Source organism: Diadema antillarum, unplaced genomic scaffold, assembly GCF_040938485.1.
Source record: "Diadema antillarum isolate AM-2024a unplaced genomic scaffold, OU_Dant_1.0 scf00000197, whole genome shotgun sequence".
Taxonomy (NCBI): Eukaryota; Metazoa; Echinodermata; class Echinoidea; order Diadematoida; family Diadematidae; genus Diadema; species Diadema antillarum.
In genome coordinates, this window is record NW_027271086.1 from 545,949 (window position 1) to 558,667 (window position 12,719).

Consider the following 12,719-nt stretch of genomic DNA (forward strand, 5'->3'; position numbering starts at 1 on the left):
TTCTTTTTAGGTGAGAGTGACGTGGTTATATTAGCAAACAATAATTGTTACTGGAAGTGTGATTTAAAAAAACAACAACTCATAAACATGCTTTTCTGTAGTTGTTCTATACAGAAAGTTTTGAAGAATTTTAGTCCTGTGTAGCCTAAACCAATAAGGGATACCGATCGCATGCCGATTTGCATATGTTCTGAACACATGCTTTCATACCAAGACAAACTTAATCGATTTGACAGAGCAGGAATATCACAAACATCGGCGGACAGAAATGTTAAAGATTTTGCGAGATTTCATCTGTATAACTTCAATTTTCTCAAGATTGAAATCGAGGCTGTTTTAGAATGACAAATCTTGGATATGACTTTAGCCTGATTCAACCTGAGCAATAGCAGCAGTAGAATTTATACTACCTGGCAGCGTAATGTAATTAACCTGTGCATCATTAACCCATCATGCATGCAGCTTCACATATGCCACATCTGTCTATTGCATCTCCTAGTGGAGCCGTTTACGTTAGAAATCACAAAGGTTGCAGGTTGCATGACTAAGAAATTGTGGAATTCCTTGTCTATCATATAATCATAACTGCTGCGTTATTACCATGTATATTGTTTGCTTTTGCACATTGTTGACAAGGTGAAAGAACTTGTACTATTATTCTTGATGTAATATTCATGAACGAGAAGTATGAAATTAAATGAATTGAAAAATTGAATTGAATATGGAAAATAATCCCATTCAAAGTCAAACAATCTCTTCACTGGTAGTCTGCGTAATTGTAATTTTTCTGATTCTTGCTGTACTATATATATATATATATATATATATATATATATATATATATACACTGTATATATATGCAGCATCTACTTTCTTTTTACTTTGTTATTAACAAGTAAAAGGATCATACGCTTTCCAGTTGACATGAATACTTTGCTTCATTTAATAATTCGAGAATCACATGGCAAAGATTTGGACTTTTAACACAAAGACACTAAGACTATGCACACGCACACCGACTCATTTGACCATTATCTATACCTCCATTGTGTCTGCGATATTCCCAAAACAAGTGTTAACCGAAAACTGCCTTGAACAAAAAAAAAAAATCGTGAAATATTATTTGTAATAGATAATAGATGTGAGGATTTGCCTGTATGTGTATGATTGGTTGCGGTACGCGTTCTACGATAATCAGACTCGTATTTTGAAAAACAGTCGTAAAGAACGAAATGAATTTCTAGATTCCAAACGACAGATGTTCCATACAAATAACAGTGCATCAACGATGTGCTTTTATTACACGAAAAAGAGAATCAAGTTAGGTTTTCCCAAAACCAAATATACTAAAGATCCTACTAAATCCTACTGCCTTAAATGACTATTATGTCTTTTATGCATTTAAGTTCCATCAATAGCTAAAACCCAAGCGGCATAAAATGTACCCGAGTCCATGCGAATATAATTGCCACTAGATCAAGGAGCAGCGAGACATCGGTTGAATAAGAATTGTTAGACTTTGAACTGGAGATTGAAAACGAAAGTGAAAACAGAACACTGTACAAAGAAGGCAATGGCGGTTAATATAATTATATCTATTTTTTTCAAATAGTGTAGGAAAAAAAAAACAGCATCAGTGAATACCATTGTCAATGTTGTTAAATGCACCTTTATAGACTCCTTTTTTTTGGATAAAAGTACCAGCGACAGTGATATGGGAATAATGCACGATGCTGATTGGTGGAACAGGTCATACATATCAATCGTATTGTATTAGAGTTTATGATTATTCATCATTGTCTGCATTTTACACAGAATAATTTAGGAAATGTAATATGTCAGATAAAGACTAAAATCATTTCTCTGAATGTTAGATCAACCTGCCCTTTCCCGCCTCATTATTGGTTGGATTATAAAAGAGATTGTGATGGAAGAGGTATAAGTGTAATTATTTAAGTTACATCATCAGAGTTATTTCTGCAAATACCCGGAGGTTGGAAACGTTTCCCCATAAATCGCGGGCTCTCAAAGTGCTTCAGTGCTCTCCTGGACTTCAGCGGCACCTGCCACCGGTACCTTTAATTCCACCGATTGACGGCCATGCTTCATGCTTTTGCTCTTCTAAGGGATCTAAGGCTTACTAAACTCGGTAAGATGAATTTGTTCTCATGATTTGAAATGATTATTGTTCGGACGAGTAATTCTGTTCTAATTCTGATTCGCAGAATCAAAGAATGCATTCCACAATATGAAGATGAGTTGCATGTTTAACGATTCTGTTATCTCAACTAAATTAATATATAAATAGTATGTTACGTTGTAACTATTGGTTTCCGAGATGTTTATTTGAAATGATGTTTATTACAAGAGCCATACTTCAACTCCAATTTTGCTTTAAAGTCAAAATGTTGATATTCCGTTTTGATATTTTTGCAGCTAAATATGAGGTTGTATAATTTGATAACAACGTGACATGACGCAATCTGGAGCTCGTTTCCTTTCTAAAAAATTCACTTCACTAGCGACGTGTACACTGGTGTAATACACATATCGTTGATCATAAAAGGTCTGAACTAGAAAACAGCCTGAAAGCATGTTATTGATTACAAGTAATTTTTCTTCAAACAAGGAGAACATGGACCTCTTCCGATTTTCGCTTGTACTCTGTACCTATACATAGCCATAATTCTCATTCTAAAATGCACGAACGCACAAGAATTCCCTAAAAATGATAGTAAAGCTGGGTGCGGTATATTAATAATGATCATTTCTATACTCTTATTTCATACAGTGAGGGAACCATGAATAACCGTTCAGGTGATATCAGTGCCCCTGGAGGAATAGTTCTCAAGGCTACGCTGGAGATTTCTTGGCAAGCCGGTGTCTTATTTTCCATTTCTCTGATCACCGTAATAGTAAACATGGGGATCCTTCTAGCGTTCTATTCTGAAAAGAAATTACGGACGTATAATAACTACTATATCATTAACATAACGATAGCAGATCTGTTGGTTGGCTTGATATGCATGCCCATCCGTGGGCTTATGTTCGCGTTTGACCGCACCTGGATTCTTGGACAAACTTTCTGCTACATTTTCACTGGCATCAATCAAGTTCTCCCTGGAGTCTCAGTTTTCGGGACCGTGGTAATTTGCTTTGATCGTTACCTAGCAACCATATACCCACTCCTTCACTACCGGAAGAAAAGCAAGAAGGTGGCCATAGTTGTCAACCTATTGACCTGGTTGATTCCTTTATCTATTTGGATGGGTTTGAGCACAATCTGGGACCTGGTTAGTCCCAATACGCGTGTGGTGCTTTCAGGGTTTTGTCAACCAAACTATGCTGAGCACGTTGCATCAATGGTCGTCATCGTATTCCTGCGTGCTGTTATCCCATTTGCCGTGATTTTATTGCTCTCTGTCAGAATCTTCTACCGCGCGAAATCTGCCAGCCGTAGCCGAATGGTTGATCATGTGTCTTTCGTGATCAAAGCAGGTAAAGAGGAAAAAAGAATTTTCAAAGGCAGCCAGCATATTTCCCGTCCCAGGGAGACTGAGGACAAGATTTCCACAAAAGTGAAAACAAATGAAGTGAAACAGAGCATACCTTCCATATATGGTCAAGAAATCATTGCACGGCGGCAAAAAGCTAAGGTTCCCCCTACAGATCTAGAAGTTTGTGGCGCTCCAGAGCAAGGAAGGCATTCAGAAGAAAATTCTGGTTCGGTGCTCGGCTTGGCGCCCGATGGCGCGCATACGTTGTCATGTTCTGTCCCAAGGGATAGATGTAATGTTCTCAGTTCTACTGATGTAACTCACAGCTACCGGGTCCCAATGTCCATGAACATTGGTGAACGCAACTCTGTAACAGCACCTAAGCCCCGGCCAGACCCTCTCTTAGAGGGAATTACTACGGCACAAAGTCAGGGCGAGAAGAGGATCTCAGACGGTAGCAAGGCCTTGCGCACTTTGGCTTTTTTAGTCGTTGCTTTCTACTTGACATGGTTCCTGAATACCCTAAATATCATACTCCGCTCCGCAGCGCCGGCCTGGTTCACCAGCCTTGTCTATGAGGTGCAACTCCGGGAGTCTGGAAGATGGATATCCTACTGCAACAGCACACTGAATCCTCTCGCTTACACTCTAGCCCAGCCGCTGCTCCGACAGACCATCAGGAAGATGTTTTGTAAAAAGTGCCAATTTTGAGGCAGGTGGGCTATGTAATGATCAAAGCTGTATAGTTAGCAAAGGCGTTTTTGCTGAGGCATATATATATATACATATATGTATACACATATATGCGGTCTGTCACAGACATAGCGATGAAAAGTCAAAACTGCGCTGTAACTTTTGATCATTCATGAGAGTCAGATAATAACCATTAATATTCGCACACATTAATAACAATATAATGTAACATGTGTATGACCTACAACATGGCATGACTCTCTTTCTTGCAACTTTACTCATGTTTTTATCCAAATACAAAGGGACAGGACACATTTTGATACAAAGGCAAAGCGTAGATTTGAGGATTGTGTTGTAAATGCTTTAATGAGTCTTGTTAGAATCTGTGGTAATTGACAGTTCGAGGTGATTCATTGGTAATGGAAATCCAATAATGCATTAAATTTATTTCTATCAATTCTTTGTCCAGTTTTCATTGAATTTTTTGTGTATCAGTAACGTCTTCTATAGTTTCACAAAACGTAATTATCCAAACAGTGTTATGTTTTACCTATCAACTGTTATTATTAGGTTATATATGAGTACAGTCTACCGGAAGGTATTTCTGTTTATAAAACTACCATGGTGCATGCCGAAAGAACGGTTCGTTTGTAAGAGATATGTTCAACCTCTTTACATCGTAAAACAAACTTCACACTTTTTGGCATTTATTACTGGACATTACGCAAAATTTAAGACAGAGTGTCTACCGTTAGATGTTAGGGACTGGGATGCAGTTAAGTATCTACATTATCTTGTTTAGAACGACTTCATGAAACCCCATTGAAGACTACTTCGGTGTGGGACGTGTAATGCAAAATTATTTTATTTGTTTCGTAGCTTTTGCACTCATGAAAGCTCGAAACAGCATGTTGATGAGGTTGACAAAGAACGTTACACTTCAAAATACATGTAAATGCAAAGCATGTAGCCCCTATATGAACAATAACACACACACACACACACACACACACACACACACACACATTCAAACTCACTCAGCTAAGAAATAACCGGAGCTTGTCAAGTAAATAGGCAAAGAATCTTACAATACTCAGTACTCATGATAGTGACAACTGAGTATTGTCAGTGTGGTTTGAACGATCCCAAAGGGACAGTCAACATGTACAGGAGTGAGATAAATCTTGACTAAAAAAAAAAAAAAAAAACTATCGCCATCTTTGCAATTTGCAGTGCTATTAATTTTTGCTTTAAATCGCACTTTTAAAGGAATGTGCATGACGTGATTTACTTTATTTGTGTCAACGACGTCTACCTAAACGTACATTAAGAAAAAAGTCTTTTTTAAAAAGATTTGCTCCGTAAAAGTGTTTTTTTTTCTTATCTCTCTCCTTTATCATGAAATCTTTGAAATAGGTCGTTCGAGCTCTATTTGACTTTCGTACACTTTGTTTTCTAATTCATCCCAAAGTCCTTTGTGAGCGTTTCATGTTTCTGTAGAAGCGAGGTAAGATGATTATTTGTTTGTACTTTGCGTGGTGACATTAGCGTACTTAAAGAATCTTTAAGCACTTGTAACATGTGGGACACTGTAGGTTTTAACAATGGGCAGCTCGTTTGCAATTCTGGTGATGATTAGAAATGCAATTATAATTTATTGATCTGTATATTTCGTATCGTAACCGCTAAACGAAATATACATTATGTAAAGTAATCGCATTTAATGAGTTTGTTAATAGTCTACTCTGTAAAAACATCTACTTTAAAAGCTTGTATAGATATCTTACTCCTTATCAACAAACTGAGAAAATTGTATTGATTTAAAAATTAACAAATTGAGTATAATACAGAGGCATTAGTGATCAGTGTTTCTTATTTCATAGTACACGAAATATCTGGCCTCTTCATAATGGATTTTTAGGATCATTTGTCATTGTTTGACTTCGAAGTACCTATTAAAATAAAAAAATTGATTTAGAAAGTACCGCAGGTGACAGAAGTGCTTAATGTAGAAATGTTTCTCTTTTTTGACTGAATGCCAACACTTGATTTTGCTTGCTTTTATTTGACTGGCACAGTTTAATGTTCTACACAAGATTAATGGTCGGTCTACCTTTGAAATGTGACAATTCAAATAAAGCCATGAAAAATTGCTTGATTTCTTTGCATGTGTACCTGCGCGATATGGTTTAAATGAGAAATCAATTGAAGCAATAGCAAAACTCGAGACACTTTCAAACTTTTCAAAATATGAAAGGGCTTCTTAAATCGCTCATGAGGTATCTTTAATCGTGCCAAGGGAATTGCCCAGACAAGTCTAATAAGAACAGCTTGGAAACATCATGAAAAGAAAAAAAAAACTGTTTTTTTTTTCACACCACGTGTATGAATACCTGTGTGAGGTGCTGGTGTTACAATATTTATGTAATGATACTAATTTGAAAATAGGTGTGGAGTCCGAAATGCCTAGAATGGAAACGGCAGATATATCGAGTATATCCACATACATCTTGACACTGCGCTTTTATTGCACTGAAAAGTTAATCAACTCTTCTTCGCGTATGATAGAGAGTGTAGATACTTGAACGAATAGTAGGTCAGATGATCTTACCAAGAGTTGGCGCCTTAAATAACACATGTCTTTAGTGCATTCGACAAGTCGAGAAGCAGTATTAAACGTCAATACCGATATTGATATTGAATTAATTTGAGTCCATACGCATGTTACTGCCACTAATCAATAAGTAGTGAGATGGAAATTACTTAGGAGATCGAAAGGAAAAATTGGAAATGAAAAAAAAAATGTTCATTTTTTCCGCACGAAACCTCTGCAATTTTTTTCTTATCGAAGTACATGGAAAAATCGTCGATATATATATATATATATATATATATATATATATATATACATACATATTGTGTGAGTGTGTGAAGAATTTACGTATCAGCATCAGTGAGTAAATGTGCATGTTGCTCCAAGCATATTTCTTAACGGAAATAAAAAGTAGCGGCACCATTGACACTAGAATTCTTGGGGACAAGAAATGACTCCGATTGGTGAAAAAGGTTATGAATATTGATCAGTAGCGGGTTACATCAACGACTGTTCATCAATGGCTGAGCTGTAGCAAGAATTATTTGCAGAAATGCAACAGGCCGGAAAAGATTAGTTTTCTGAATGTATGACCCTCCCCTTTCCCGCTGGATTGGAAGTATGGGTTGTGATGGAAGAGTAACTAGGTTATTATTTGATTTAAATCATTACTTTTGCAGCGAAATCCTGAAAAATGTTTCCCCGAGAGAATAAGAGCTCAGTCGATGCCTCACTACTCTCCCGGCCTCTTTGATTTGACAATTTACTGCGATCACGTTTTGCTCGTCTAAGAAATTCTAAACCAGGTATGATTGATACTTTGTATGGATTAATGATTGATACTTTGTACTCCTATTTTCGTTCGAAGTTGCGAAATCAAGGGATGTATTAAAGAGTGTGAATATGAATTTGGCATGTTTCTATGATCTCAGTTGATAGTATGAAACGTGCAATAACGATTACTAGCTTCCAAGGTATTCATTTGAAATGAAGAGTCATTTTTGGCATTTTTCATTCAAAGAGTCATGTTTTATGGCCGATATTATTCCGTATCTTTATGTGGTGTCATTACTACGATTTGATAAAAAAGAATATTTCTAGATAGCTGAATTAGCGGAATTATATTCTTACTTTACAAGAAATTACATCATCTGGTGTTAGGTTGCTCCCTTATTTTACAAATTCTAGCCATTAGTACTCTGTTCACTAATAAGGTGCAATTCACATACCTTTGACCGATGAATCCCTGACTTTACTATGCAGTGTTTAAAAACTAAGAACGCTTTGGGAGCTGACAATCGATGAATGTCAAATTTTCTTAGAAAGAGAATACAGGGATTTCTTAAGATGCTTGCTTCTACTTTGTACGTACAGAGCCATGTATTTTCTCAATCGTTATTATTCGAACTGTGAAGGATAGAATGATATTAAGGCTGGTTGCGGAAAATCAATTATGATTTAATTCTAATTTCATTCACACGATTAGAGTGAAGACGCCATGAATAACGTCACAAGTAAGATCGATGTCCATGCAGGAGCAGTTCTCAAGGTAGCGCTGGATATCTCTTGGCAAGCAGGCGTCTTATTTTCCATTTCTCTGATCACCGTAATAGTAAACTTGGTTATCCTACAAGCTTTCTACTGTGAAAAGAAGTTACGGACATACAACAATTACTACATCATTAACATAACGATAGCAGATCTGTTGGTTGGCTTCATTTGCATGCCCATCCGTGGGTTGATATTTGCTTTTGATCGCAAGTGGATTCTTGGACAAACTTTCTGTCATATTTTCGTAGGCATCCAACTTGTTCTCCCAGGCGTATCAGTTTTTGGGACGGTGGTCATTTGCTTTGACCGTTACCTAGCAACCGCATACCCACTCCTTCACTACCGGAAGAAGAGCAAGAAGGTGGCCATAGTTGTCAACGTATTGACCTGGTTGATTCCTTTATCTATTTGGATGAGTTTGAGCACAATTTGGGACCTGGTTAGTCCCAATACGCGTGTGGTGCCTTCAGGGTTTTGTCATCCAAACTATGTTGAGCACGTTGCATCAATGCTCGTTATCATAGTCCTGCGAGCTGGTATCCCATTTGGCGTGATTTTAGTGCTCTCTGTTCGAATCTTCTACCGCGTGAAATCTGCCAGCAATAATCGAATGTTTGATCATGTATCGTTTGCTACCGAGGTCGAGAAGGAGGGAAAAACAGTTTCCAAAGACGGCCATCATATTAACCTTCCCAGGGTCACTGAGGTCTACAAGTTTGTGGCATTCCAGAGCAAGGAACTAATTCAGAAGAAAAGTCTGGTTCGGTGCTCTGCTCGCCGCCCGATGGTGAGCATACATTGTCTGGCACCGTCCCCAAGGATAGCTGTCATGTTCTAAGTTCTACCGATGTAAGCCACCGGGTCCCAGTGTCCGTGAACACCGGTGAGCGTAGCTCTGCAACACATAAACCGCGGTCAGTTCCTCTTTTGGAGGGAATCATTGCTGCAAAAAGTCAGGGCGAGAAGAGGATCTCAGACGGTAGCAAGGCTTTGCGCACTTTGGTTTTTTTAGTTGTCGCTCTCTACTTGACGTGGCTGCCGAATACCCTGAATATTATACTCCGCTCCGCTGCACCGGCCTGGTTCACCAGCCTTCCTATTGATGTGCAACTCCGGGAGTCCGGAAGATGGATATCCTACTGCAACAGCACACTGAATCCTCTCGCCTACACTCTAGCCCAGCCGCTGCTCCGACAGACCATCAGGAAGATGTTTTGTAAAAAGTGCCAATTTTGACACAGGTGGGCTACGTAATGCTGAGGCATGATAACAAAAAAAAAAAAAAAAACAGACATAGCGATTGAAAAAAATCTACTGCGCTGTAACTTTTAATCATTCTTGAGAGTCAGATAATAACTATAAATAATCGCACACATATTTTAACAATAAAATGTAATATGTGTATGACCTACAACATGACATGACTCAAAGGCAATTCAAAGGCAAAATGTGGTTTTGAGAATTGTGTTTTAAATGCTTTAATGAGTTGTGTTAGAATCTGTGGTAATTGACAGTTTGAAGTGATTCATTAGTAATGGAATCCCATAATGCATTTATTTCTATCAATTCTTTGTCTAGCTATCAATTAATGGTTTTTATATGTATAAAGTAAATCTATAAAATCTTTTATAGTTTCACAAAACGTAATTATCCAAACAGTGTTCTGTGTTACCGATCAACTATTATCATTAGGTCATCTATGAGCACCGTTATACCGGAAAGTATTTCTGTTTCTGTCAAACTACCATGGCGCATGCCGAAAGAACGGTTTGTTTGTAAGAGATGTGTTCAATCTTTTTACATCGTAAAACAAACTTCACACTTTTTGGCATTAATCACTGGGCATTTACGCAAAATTTAAGACAGTATCGAGTTCCTACTGTTCGATTTTAAGGACTGGGATGCGGAATAGTATCTACATTATCTTGTTTAGAATGACTTGATGAAATCTCATTGAAGTGGGACGTGTAACGCAAAATGATTTTATTTTTTTTTCCCTGAGTTTTTGCACTCATGAAAGCTCGAGACAGCATGGTGATGTGGTTGACAAAGAACGTTACACTTCAAAATACATGTACAGTAAATGCAAAGCATATGTAGTCCCTACATTCTGCTGTATGAACACCGTCAACAAAAAATCTTTTCAAACTCACTCAAATAAGAAGTAAATGGAACTTGTCAAGTAATAGGCAAAGAATCTTACAATAGTCATGATAGTGACGAGTTTCAATATTAGTCGGTATGGTGGGAACGATCCAAAAGGGATGGTCTACACGTACAGGAATGAGATAAATCTTGATAAAAAAAGCCCCCAAACAATCAAACTATCGCCATCCTTACCATTATTTTGTAGCGCTATTGAGTTTTGCTTTAAATCGCACTTTTAAAGGAACGTGCGTTTACTTTATTTGTAGCAACGACAGCTCCCTTTTTCTTTCTGAGATCTTTGAAATAGGTCGTTAGAGCTCTATTTGACTTTAGTACACTTTGTTTTCTAATTCATCCCAAAGTCCTTGTGAACGTTTTATGTTTCTGTAGAAGCGAGGTAAGATGATTATTTGTTTGGACTTTGCATGGTCACATTGGCGTACTTAAAGAATCTTTAAGCACTCGTAACATGTGGGACACTGTAGGTTTTAACAGTGGGTTGCTCATTTGCAATTCTGGTGATGATTACAAATGCAATTACAATGTATTGATCTGTATATTTCGCATCGTTAAAGCTAAGCAAAATATACATCATGTAAAGTAATCGCATTTTACAATGAGTTTGTTAATTGTTTACTCGGTGAAAATTGTACTTTAAGAGCCTGTATTGATATCTTAGTCCTCATCAACAAACTGAGAAAAATGTATTTATTCATTTAAACAATCAACAAATCAAGTATAATACGGAGGCATCAGTGATCAGTGTTTCTTATTCTATAGTACACGAAATATCTGGCCTCTTCATAATGGATTTTTTGGATTATTTTTCATTGTTTGACTTTGTAGTACCCGACTATTAGAATAAGAAAATTGATTTAGAAAGTACCGCAGGTACCAGAAGTGCTTTATGCAAAAATGTTTCGCATTTGTGATTGAATACCAATACTTGATTTTGCTTGCTTTTATTTGACTGGCACAGTTTAATGTTCTATACAAGATTAAATGATTACCCTTGAAATGTGACGATTCAAATAAAGCCATGAAAAAAATGTTTGAGCTCTTAATTGCATGTGTGCCTGTGCGATGGTTTAGATGAGAAATCAATTGGAGCAATAGAAAAAGTTGAGACACTTTCAAACTTTTCAAAATATGAAAGGGCTTCTTAAATCGTTCATTTGATATCTCTAATCGTGCCTATGGAATTGTTCAGACAAGTCTAAAAAGAACTGCTCTGAAACATCATGAAAAGAAAAAAAACCGCTTTCTCACACCATGTGTATAAATATTTGTCTGAGGTGTTGGTGTTACAATAATTTTGTAATAATACTAATATGAAAATAGGTGTGGAGTCAGAAATGCATATAATGCAAACGGTAGATATTCAATACAAAGTATATCCACATACGTCCAGACATTGCGCTTTTACTGCAATGAAAAAGGGAATCAAATCTCCTTCGCGTATGTTAGAGAGTGTAGATACCTGAACGAATAATAGATCGGATGATCTTACGAAGTGCTGCCGCCTTCAATAACATAACGTCTTTAGTGCATTCGGCAAGTCAAGAAGCAATTTACTATACCAAGGAGGTTGAAGAGATGGAGTGACAACAGAGTTATTCCCTTTGATCTATGTTCGAAGCCGCCGCTCAAAAATATTTGAAGCACGTGCCAAACAGTATCTGCCGCGCCGATACGAAGACAATTAACTCGTGCCTCATTGCATAATCACCAGCCACTTTCAAAGGAAGATATGTCTTTGTGATGGTAATTACTTTTCGCTATCCCTTCTTATGAAGGGTAGGTGGTACAGACACGAGGATGCGCGAACAGAAATTGAGGAAAAAATGCTGCAATGAAGATGAAAATTACTCGACTGGGCATACCCGGGCACTAATCTGATATATCTATCAATAAAGAATTATACTTGAAGATTATTACATATTAGTTAAAAAAGGTAGCGGCATCATTGACACAAGGATTCTTGGGCACGAGAAATGACTACGATTGGTGATACAGGTTATAAATATTGATCAGTAGTGGGTTACATTAACGACTATTTATCATGGGCTGAGCTGTAGCAAGAATTATGTGCAGAAATGCCACAGGCCGAATGTATGACATTCGCCTTCCCCGTTGGATTTGAAGTATGGATTGTGATGGAAGAGTTTTAAGTTGTTATTTGATGTAAATCGTTACTTTTGCAGCGAATTCCAGAGGACTGGATGTTAAGTACATTT